The 11,765-nt window shown below is 33.0% G+C and overlaps 2 protein-coding genes across 5 annotated transcripts in view; one reads left to right on the top strand and one right to left on the bottom strand.

Moving 5' to 3' along the window:
* LOC106878127 (cilia- and flagella-associated protein 300) overlaps nt 1-11,765 on the top strand; it is a 205,551-nt gene that overhangs the window by 107,851 nt on the left and 85,935 nt on the right. The gene's annotated exons all lie outside the window — the stretch shown is intronic.
* LOC106878126 (uncharacterized) overlaps nt 1-11,765 on the bottom strand; it is a 75,112-nt gene that overhangs the window by 15,826 nt on the left and 47,521 nt on the right. Inside the window, exon 1 of one of the 4 annotated variants that reach the window (XR_008263722.1) lies at nt 1,041-2,001. The exons of 1 other annotated variant lie outside the window; for it this stretch is intronic. The gene's annotated coding sequence lies outside the window, so the exon portion shown is untranslated. Of the gene's footprint in view, nt 1-788; nt 1,021-1,040; nt 2,002-11,765 lie in introns of those variants that run through there. 2 more of the 4 variants (XM_014927245.2, XM_014927247.2) reach the window with 2 other exon arrangements.

Genomic DNA, 11,765 nt, shown 5'->3' with positions numbered 1-11,765 from the left:
TTAAGAAATTCGTCGTTAGTTTTGGCAGTTTATGTAAACATTCACGCGGACCAGATTAATTCAAACCGAGTCGCTCCTCAATTGTAGTTGTTTTCAAAACTATAAACACTTTACCATTCAACAAAAAACAAATACGATACAAACAATAGTGTGTGTGTATGTATATGTATGTGTGTGCGTGTAGATAGATAGATAGATAGATAGATAGATAGATATGTATATATATATATATATATATATATATATATATATATATATATAATCACATTAAAAACGAACGAATAAATCATACGGTATCGCTACAATAGTTTCATTAAGAAATTTCATTGCAGTCTAGCTAACACCTTACAGGCGGGTATGCATGAAGTACAACATTTATAAGATACTGCAACACAGAGATGTTGCGCTTCATACATACTCGTGCGGTGTTACAATACAAAATCTGTTAACGAATCAATTGTAGTGATACAGTATAACCCATTCGTTTGTTTTTATTGTGATTTTACACCATGCTGAAGTTAGCTCAAAGTTGCGGATTACCAAAACACCAGTGGAGTTACTGGATCGTTTACCTGTTGATTTGTTTTACTGTATAGCCATTAATGCGGTGTGCTTCACTTTGATATGCACCTCGATCTTAAATGGTACTCTTTAATGAATTTATATGTGTGTGTGTACGTGAGAGTGTATATATATATATATATATATACACACACACAAATCAGAATAATATACAAGATGCGTAGTTGTGCATGTAAACGTACGTACGAATGCATGTATACACTTACTTATCTTAAACTCATATCTTTTCAATAATGGAAATCTGCGTGTGAATATCGTAGTTACAGAGGTAAGATCCACACGAACAGAGTTCGCGTCCTGGTTTCGATTTCGAGTTCCACATTGATTCGGTAAAACCCTTTTGGGACATAGGATGTTACAACATCCCAACTCTTTCTTATAAATCTGTAAAGTTGTGTGAATGTATTTGCACTTATTATGCCATGTAATGAATGAAGTAAACAAAAATATATACTCACTAGAATATACAGCGAAGCGAGAAAACCGCTTGTTGCTGCCTAGCAGCTGTCGGTAGATTTAATAACACTTCTAAGGCAGATGAATTCTGTCAGCAACAGACTCGATCACATGACCTGTTTAATATTCATGTTCCTTTTGGTCAGTTAACCTACCGTTTGGGGTGTGACTTAACAAGGCGGTAATAACAATCCTGCCCACCAACAAACTTCTAATAAAAATAATAATAACTATTCTGAAAGAAATAAAGAAAGTGGTGGGGGGGGGGACGTGATTTTTCTTTGGCGTAAAGCCAGCTACCTCTGTAATTCATTCATTTTTGTGATTCAATGAAAACCTATTTAGAGAATGTGTTTAAGCTCTGGAATTATCTTATCGAACCTAACATGATCGTTTCACCAAAGATGTTGACAGATCTAAAAATGCGTTTTTTTTGGTTAATGAAGTAGGCCAGGCGTTGTTTATCCCATCATTACAGAAGGCCTATGTTGAAAGGCATTCTAGCCGTGGCTACCTCGTCTTTTCAGGCAGTTTATCTCAGACTACATAAAGCAATGTTCTTCCTTTTTTTTTAAGACAATAGGGTCTGATTTACGAGGGATTTGGTTACTATTTCTTGCAGGTTGAGCAACCACCTAGAGACTCCATATGGCTCGTTCCATCTTTTATATTCTAGGATAGAATACCTGTTTATCTCGGGTTACTGTCCCTTTCAATCGAAGATTCTATTTCAACGCTATAGGTAGTGCTTATTCATTCGAACAGGCAAACCGCTCAAATGTTTTGGACAGTTTTCAGTATCTTCAGAGAAAAAACTTAAGATGATTGACTGTAGGAGTTAAATATATTTCGATTTTGATTTACATGAGAGTGGGGAGCCACCAACCACTTGTGTATTTAACTAAGAAACACGGTATGTGTGTACATACACTCACTGTTTACAAATCAACCAGAAGTTTGTTCTTGTGTGTGGGTGTGTTTGCCGATAAATATTGAAGTTGTACCCTATCTCTTTAATTTCAATACTTTCGGACATTTTTATTATGAAATTATAATTAATATGCACTTAAACAGGATAGGTAAAAAAAAAATTTTGAGACACGACTACGAAGTTATTTTTAGTAAATAATGATTTAGTCACAAAGTCTCAGTTTTGTGGGGTGGAGTACAATTGATTTAATCAATTCTCGATTAGTATTTAGTTTATCGACCTATAGAGGAAGAACACAGAACGTAAATAATGTTAATAATAAAAGTAATTGTTGAGCAAGTTTGTTGATTTAGTTTTTGTTTTTTTTATTTATTATTGGCATAAATTTTCAAGTTAGACAACCATCCCTCCAAACCACTTATTTTATTTCTACTACACCTATGAGAATAACGTGGGAACATCATCAGCTGTCATACGTGAGAACACGTGTTAGTTATAGTAGTTTTACGATTTTTGTATTGCTTGTGTACGTACCCAGCACACACATGGACAGCCTTGTGTGAGACATTCAGAATTTTGCTTTGAGTTAATTACAACGATATTAATCATCCTACTCGGTTCTCTTGTTTATCTTACCATTTCCTATTCTCCACCCAGTGGGTCCTTTTCATACTTGATTTATTTTCTCTATCTCTCTATGACGATCTGTTTCAGTTTTTCACAGTTGTAATAACACTGTGCGCTTCGATCATTAAATAATACGTTTTAAATAAAAGATGCAAACATACGCGCTACTTATTGAACATCCGTCTTAGAAAATAGAAAAATAAGATTTTTTCACAAGATATGAACACAAAGATGTCGAATTTGTTGCCAAATGATTTTAAAAGATATGGTAGTTATTTAGTTTACATTAAAATTTTTTGGAGTTTTTGTTTTTTCTTTGTCGTTTTTTGTTTTGTTTTTCTCCTTTCAAAAAAAAAAGGTGGGTCTTTCATGTCCCATATTAAATGATCAAATGGGGTCGTGACCTCAGGATTGGGTACTACTGCTCTAGATTTCTTTGACATATCTCGAGATAAATATATACCACTAGCTAAGTTTGACTGAAAGGTACTGTTATAAAATTCAGGGTATTATTTGATCCTTTCACCCACACGATTTTCACCAAGAAAAAAAAAACTCGGATTTTTTATTTGGAATCAAATACCCTGACCTTCTAATATACAGCAAACCCCTTATTTTTGTTCGGAAAAAAGGGGTGGGGGAAAACCGGACCCCCTCCCTCCCCCACTATCATATCCCATAATCATGGGAAACTATTTTTTCCATTGAATTGCGGTGACCTCCTAATATGCTACAAAACCCTTTGGTGGGGGTCCGGAAAACGGGGTGAGGTGGGGTGGAACCCTTGGAAATTTCACCCCCACCCCCATTTTCAAATATTTTTTGCTATTTCTTTCTTTACCCATAATTTTAGATAACATTTTGCAGAAATACGTTTTCGAGAGAGTGTGGAATATATTAGATTGGAAATTCAAAGAGGTTTGCAATGAATAAGTGAAAAGGCAGAGGTTATAGAAGTTAGTGGTAACAAAGTGTGTGGAGAGATAACGAACAATAAATTCATCTACAAAAAAGACGTTTGAGTTTTTGCCTGTGTGAAACGAAATAAAAGTATATTAAAACAAAATATCTTTTTCCTACCTCTTAAAATCACTTGATATAATATATATAATAATCCCAGATTGCAGAATAGATTTGAAAAACTAAAGCATTTTCCCTTTGCAATTTTTGGCGCCGAAATCAGTTTCATTTTTGTAGGTGGGAGGGAGTAGAGGAGAAAGAAAGTGGGTGACAAAATTTACCTAAACTTTCAATGGTGTGACAATATATCATAATTATATATATCATTATATATGATGATCATCATCATCATCATCGTTTAATGTCTGCTTTCCATGCTGGCATGGGTTGGACGGTTTGACTGAGGACTGGCAAGCCAAAAAGCTGCAATCAGGCTCCTGGCTTGCTAGTCTTCAGTCAAACCATCCAACCCATGCCAACATAGAAAGTAGACGTTAAACGATGATGATGATGATATATAACGATATATATAATTATGATATATTGTTACACCTTTGAAAGTAGGTAAACTTCATTACATACTCCCTCTCTCTCTCTCTTTCTCTCTATCTCTCTCTTTCTCTCTCTCTCTCTCTCTCTCTCTCTCCCTCTCTCTCTCTCTGTCTTTCGATCTCTCCCTTTACACACACACACACACACACACACAAAAATGAAACCCATTTCAGCACCAAAAATTGCAAAGGGAAAATGCTTCAGTTTTTCAGATCCTTTCTGCAATCTGGGATTATTATATATATTATATCAAGTGATTTTAAGAGATAGGGAAAAGATATTTTGTTTTAATATACTTTTACTTCAATTCACACATACATGCAAAAACTCTAATGTATTTTTTTAGCTGAATTTATCATTTGTTATCTCTCCACACACTTTGTTACCACTAACTTCTATAACCTCTGCATTTTCACTTATTCATTGCAAACCTCCTTGAATTTTCGATCTAATGTATTCCACACTCTCTCAAAAACGTATTTCTGCAAAATGTTATCTAAAATTATGGGTAAAGAAAGAAATAGCAAAAAATATTTGAAAATGGGGGTGGGGGTGAAATTTCCAAGGGTTCCACCCCACCTCACCCCATCTTCCAGACCCCCAAAAGGGTTTTGTAGCACATTAGGAGGTCACCGGAATTCATTCAACGAAAAAAAAATTTCCAATGATTCCAGGATATGGGGGGGAAGGGTTCTGGTCCCCCCCCCTTTTTTTTTCTGAACAGAAATAAGGGGTTTGCTGTATATTAGAAGGTCAGGGTACTTGATTCCACACAAAAAAATCCAAGGTGTTTTTCTTCTTAGTGAAATCATGTGGGTGAAAAGATCAACGGGGGTGGAGGGTGAAATTTCCAAGACTTCCACCTCACCTCACCCTGTTTCCTAGAGCCAAAAAAGGGTTTTGTAGAATATTAGGAGGTCACTGGAATCTATTCAACGAAAAAAAAAAATTTCCAACGATTCCAGGATATGAGGGGGGGGGTCCGGTCCCCCACTTTTTTCTGAACAAAAATAAGGGGTTTGCAGCATGTTAGGAGGTCAGGGTACTTGATTACATGCAAAAAATCCTTTTTTTTTTTTTTTATATCTTAGTAAAAATCGTGCAGGTGAAAAGATCGAAATTTACCAAATTCTGTGCTATCAAAGTTTACAATATTTTAATGAAATACCTAAATATAAATATTGTTTTAGTTCATATCAAAGGTAATATAGAAATTAATTACAGGTGTGGCTGTATGATAACAAGCTTGCTTCCCAACTACATGGTTCCAGGTTCAGTCCCATTATGTGGCACCTTGAGCAAGTGTCTTCTACTATAGTCTCAGGCTGACCAAAGCCTTGTGAGTGGATTTGGTAGAGGGAAACTGAAAGAAGCCCGTCATGTGTGTATATATATATATATATATATATGTGTGTGTGTCCCACCACTTGACAACCGGTGTTGATGTGTTTGCGTCCTCGTAACTAAGTGGTTCGGCAAGACAGACCTATAGAATAAGTCCTAGGCTTAAGAAAATAATAATGAAGAAAAATAACCCAGAAATCGCAATACACAGATATTGTTTTGAGCTGAGTTGGGGTGCTAGACTCCCTTGTTCAAAAATATAAGGACACAGATTGTGTCGTATAGCCAGCTGGAGACGATATCTCCTGGGGCTAAATTACAGCCACATTAGTCCTAAACCAGGACTGCCGTGTTATGTTGGCAAACAATCTTTATTACAAAGTACTGTTGCTGAATATCTCAGGTTGTGAGATTTAAAAATAGTAATTTTCTAATTAAGAAAATAAGTCCTGAGGTCGATTTGCTCAACCAGAAAACCTTCAAGGTGTTGCCCCAACATGGTCGCAGTCAAATGAGTGAAACAAATGAAAGCTACAAGATAAATTACTGCAAATTAGTTTTTAAATAATTTTAATCACTTGTGGTTGTTTAACTTTTGTTTGAATACTTCTGAAGGTTTATTTATTCAAACATACCTTTTCATTTTGCTATCATTTTTTTTTTAATATATATAGCATAGATATAGCTAATTCATTGGCTTTTAAGATCTTGCATATTTTACATAACCGGAATAACTTATAAATATTATGTGTGATGGACCACAGTAAATTCACACAGTGTTGCATCTGTGGCACAGATTGGTTTCCTGAGTGAAACCACTTTCCTTTAAATTTGTCCTTAATACTCTTTTGGAAAAGTATGAATTTCATAAATTCTCATTTTCTTTTCTTCCAAATTCTCAAACAATAGATAAACTTCTGTTTACATTGTTGGTTTGCAAGATTCTTGATGTGTAATTGTGTGTTAACCCTTTAGCATTCAGATTACTCTATCAAATGTAATACATATTCATTCACATTGATTTGAATTAATCATGCATTATCTCGTAGCTTTCAGATTTCAATAATGTAATTGTTGATTTTTACAATGACATTGTTAAGTAAGTGTGAGAGGCCAAATCAGGACTGTTTGAACATAAAGTAAGTAGAAAATTTGGGGCTGGTTTAAATGCTAAAGGATTAAAACAAATTTTGTTGTATCATGGGAAGGCCATTACTCCAATAATAGTCATATGCTCTGGTTCAATTTCATTACTTTAGTACTACTCCATTGGTTATTTATTTAACCAATTAACTAATTGATCGCTTGCTACTCAGTTAATCAATCAATCCATTGTTTATCAAAGTCCTTTCATTGCCATTTGTAACTTTATCAATGACATGCCCTGTCACCTCCAGATTTGCTGGCTATGAAAGGACTTTCACAAACAAAGGATTCATTGATTAACCAAGTGATAAAACAAGCAATAGATTAGTTAGTTGCTTAAATAACTATACAATTGACTTGTAATATAGAAGTGGAATTGAATAATTGATGCTTATATTTATAATTTGCGTAGTGACCCTGTCAAGATAATCTTTCCAGTCATTGTTTAACCACAGATAAGCCTTGATCAAGTAGACCTATTATAACAAGTATTCCAGTTGCAACCATCCCATCCAGTGAATGAAACAAAGGGATATGCTAAGACATCCCAAGAGGCTACACTTGTTACTGGCTATGCATATAAAATATATTCTTTAAATAATCAATAATTAAAAAAGCAATCTTAAAATGCTCTTTGAAAATATTACAAATTGGTCAATTTAAAGAAGGTAAGTTATTCCGGACATTAAACGATGATGATGGTGATGATGTCTTCCAAATAAAGAACATATTGTTAAGTGAAGAATAACATAATATTGTTATTGAAAACAAAAAGAAAATGTTTGAACTCTTTACCTGTATAAAGAGGAAAATCGTTTGTTTTGAAAATTAATTCTGATAAATAAAGTCAATGAAGACAACTTTGAAAACCACTTGAATAGGAAGATGAAAGAAGATAATGCTGCCCTCAACTTTATGGTACCTGGGACACTTTTAATGTCTAACTGACTACCTGGTGAAGATTAAAATTAAAAGTGTCTTAAATCTGTTTATAAATTTAAGAAAAGACTTGAAATAAATTCATCCTTGAAATTGAATGTACAACATTAAAAACCTGCGCTTAATACCAGAACATTTTAATTTACTTTTCACCAGCTGGTCTTGTGTCAAAATTTGAAACCAATTTACCTTTAATCTATACACATCTTCACCACCCTTTCCCTTTCACTCTCCTTTCTCTCTCTCCTTTTCCAACAAGGGTAGCCATGTAACAGTATATGATTTCGTTTTTTGCCCTAGATATGTTCGGTCACTCCTTACTTAGATATTTCTTCTTTCATTAAGGTTTTACTAAGTTTCTCTATTCTGACCTCCTGCGATTCCCAGTTTCTTAAACGACCTGCTACAAATGGATGAATGTTCTTTATGCATTTCTTATGTTCTAGCTGTTCCTGGGTAAATTTAACTTTGGTAGGGAATCTGAAAAATGTGGTGTTACTTTAGAACACAACTATGATATTATTTGTGTTAGATACTCTCTAAATTGTTTTCAGACAATCTCTTTCAATAAGGAGGGATGCACTTTTGAGGTAACTCATTTTTTCTGTATAAGCTAATATGTTAGTGCAGATATATTGGTGTTTAGCCAGTGTTATTGGCATTTGACAATTTTTTTTTTACAGCTTATAGCTGTTAAGATTCATAGTTTAAGTTGTTATTGTGTATCTCCTTGGTCAATCCTCATTGCACAGAACTATGGTCAAAGATGTTCTACCTGTAACTGTTCCATCTTTTTTTCAGGCAGTATGCATCTAGAACCACATCATGTAATGTATTAGTTGCTTGTTAAGGTGTAGGGTATGATTTGAGAGATATAGTTGCTTAAATAGCTGCATAGAGGTTTTTTAAAGAATGTTGTAGTTAGTACCATAGTTTTGATATAGTAAGTCTTGCTTCTATTTGTTGCTGTTGTTTTCCTTGGGTAAATTGTATTGATGTGCATAGTGAGTTCATGAGGTTTACAAAAATGTGGCTATCCTTTTAACGTTTGCTATAAGTTAACAAAGCTGCAAGTTTCAGTATTGTACCTAACACAGCTAATCTAGACATTTGCTGTTGCTCCTAATAATGTTGTGCCCATAGTTATCCTTCTTAATTGTTGGCAAATCTCATTATTGATTTGGAAATTAGTCATTCTTAGGCATGGTGTTAACATCTCCATGATCTTATCATTTGGCATTTTAGTGTGTTTGTGGAGCTGTCTTTTTCTTATCTTGTTCTGAGAACTATAATACTTCATATGATCCCAACAAAAATTATAATCATGTTTAATGACTCATACAAACATTTAATGTTTCATATATTTCCTGGCATATGACCTTGTGCTAGTTATGAGATACAACTCAAGATTTTCTTTAACCAAAACATTAGCATCAATACCCATTCAGCAACTGAAAACCATAAATAAAAACCTGCTCAGAATTTAGCATGGTGCCTAAGCAGAAAGATTTAGGGTGATGAAAAAGAAATAGAGAATCATAGATGTTATATAATTTCAAAATTGTATAAACTGGCCAAGTTCCTACAAACATATTGGAATAACTATCACACTTCATGCTGATCATTTTTTAAAATTTATTTTTCTCATATTTTTCTCAAATATATTGAAGCCACAGCAAATTTTTCAATCAGTATTTGTTAGCTAAACATACTACCACCCTGTTTCTTCTCATTTCTTTAACATATACAAATATTTCTCATAGATAAAAAAAGTCTTATGCACATTATAAAAATTGGTTTGCCAAATATAAGAGAGTGGTATGCTACAAATGAAAATGAAAAACTTGTGATTCACGAACAATAAAGAGCTAACATATGTTTCTGCTTGTGAGCCTGCAATTGATAAAATTCTAATCTTATCTTGAATTTTTAGCTAAATCGTTCTTAACTTGATTCGTTTGACTTGATAAAGTAGCTAAAATTAGAATTAAAGTTAAACAAGATTAATATCTTATTAAGGATGCAAGAAGATTTTAGTGATAGCAAATACTAGTTATTTTGATAAAAATTGTTTTGTGAAGTGACAAGCTCCCAAAACTCAGCTATTAGCACTAGTTGCACAGATACAACTGTCAATTTGCACTAAATAACTTATTTCCTGTAAAAACAGTCTCCACTTAAAGTCTGAGTCAGTCAAGTTAGACAGAGAATTTAAGTATAACTTTTTCTGTGATTTGATGTTTTGTTTATTTCTCAAACAATAGCTCAGAATTTAGAATCACTAATGAACTATTGTAATTTGATTTATTTTTGTCTTTCTTTTTGTATGATTGTTATTAAGTAATTTATTTACTTAACTTGATGAAAATTCTCACCTTAGCACAATTTGTTTTTTGTTAATTATACTACTGTTGTGTCCAAAATATGTTATTTTTACAATCATTAAGAGAGTATTTGGCTGAGATTATAGAATACAAGTAAACAAATTATTACTTTATATCAAACTTGGGTGTAAAAAGTATCTTTAATTGAATCTTGTTTAAAACTTTTTACTGAACAACATCCCTGTTTAATCGGCAGTATTTTGATTTAATCTATGGTGTAAGGTAAGAGGCTTTCTAACCCTTAGAAGACAATCAGATCCATCATTTTTTTATTAAAAAGAAGACAGGTTGCATCTCATCAATAATATATGTACATTTTTTGTCTATTATGATTCAAACATTTTTTGCATAATTTTAAAAAGACATCCTTATTGTTTCTGTATCTCATAAGAAATGGCTCTGTCTTCTTAACCATTTTCCAGGGACTATAAATGGAGCTGTGTATGTCATCTGCTAATTCTCTCCACAAATAACATTTCTAGCTTTTTCATATTAATCACAAATGCACACTACAGACATATGCTCTTTCTCTCTCTCTCTCTCTCTCTCTCTCTCTCTAGAGAGAGAGAGAGAGAGGGGGGGATATGGCTGAGGAAGATACAGTAAGGAGAAAGAACAAGAAAGAAATTCTGAACGTATTTTGTGATAGATGACTGAGGAAGTTGTAATCAAACAGAGAAAGAAAGTAAAAATGTATAATGAGAGATAATTGAGATAGATACAGTAATATTTTTAATGCTGGTACTTTTTACCATTGTGTGGCAATGAATGCTATCTATATCTCTAAATTTTATCTAAAATTTATGTTTCCATTATTTATTCCATACTTAAATAATCTCCATTTTGACAAGTGCTATGCTAGCTTTCATTATAATCCAGTCAGTTTTCTATCTTTTTTTTTTATATATATCAAGTCAGTGAAATCATGTAAACAAGATCTAAATTAAACATATAAGAATGAACTTTTATCTTCTTTTAACCAATTATTATAACAGAACATTCTAACCTTCCTAGAAAAAAAAAAAATACTAGATACCTTATCTTTTTAAAACTAAAACCACATGCCAAACTTTTCTTCTCTTTTGCTTTCTTTTATTAAATTTTTTTGTTCTTTTCTTCTAGTTTCGTCGTTATCCTACAAATTTATTAGTTGTTACATGTTATTCTCTAATTTCACTATGAAACAAAAATTTTAAAAAGCAAAAAACAGTTTTCTTAATTACTCTAGGTATTTCAAATTAAAGTTAATAAATGGCTTTTTGAAACCACTTGAAGGCTCTCACTGAGAGGTCTAATTTATATAACATCTATGATATTTTTGAAGTAAATCTAGATTTCTGAAATATCTTATCTAACAAATTTGAGGATGAGCTACTTGGGGTGCCATTTTATTACCTCCTGTGAAGATCTTCCATCATTTTTTTAGATCTACCCTTTTTCATCTATTCCGTTATTGCATGAAATTCAAGTGTAATTATAGAAACTGTCCTTTTTGAATATAATTCAAATAAATCTCTTTGAGATACCTAGTCAAAGTAAACTGCATGAAGAAGTTATAATTCTGCACCCACACATTTCTTAGAAATTGTTTTCCAAAACTGAAAATATTCCACAGTTGCTATGTTGTTTCTGACACTGCCAACTCACTGATATACCTAAGAAAGCATGTGTGTGTGCATATGTGCATATATATATATGTGTGTATGTATGTATGTATCAGACTGGAGCCTGGTGTTGCCATCCGGTTTCACCAGTCCTCAGTCAAATCGTCCAACCCATGCTAGCATGGAAAGCGGACGTTAAACGATGATGATGATGATGATATATATATATATATATATATA

Source organism: Octopus bimaculoides, chromosome 3, assembly GCF_001194135.2.
Source record: "Octopus bimaculoides isolate UCB-OBI-ISO-001 chromosome 3, ASM119413v2, whole genome shotgun sequence".
NCBI lineage: Eukaryota > Metazoa > Mollusca > Cephalopoda > Octopoda > Octopodidae > Octopus > Octopus bimaculoides.
Note: the sequence above shows the minus strand (reverse complement) of the source record. Positions and strands in the feature narration are given on the sequence as shown.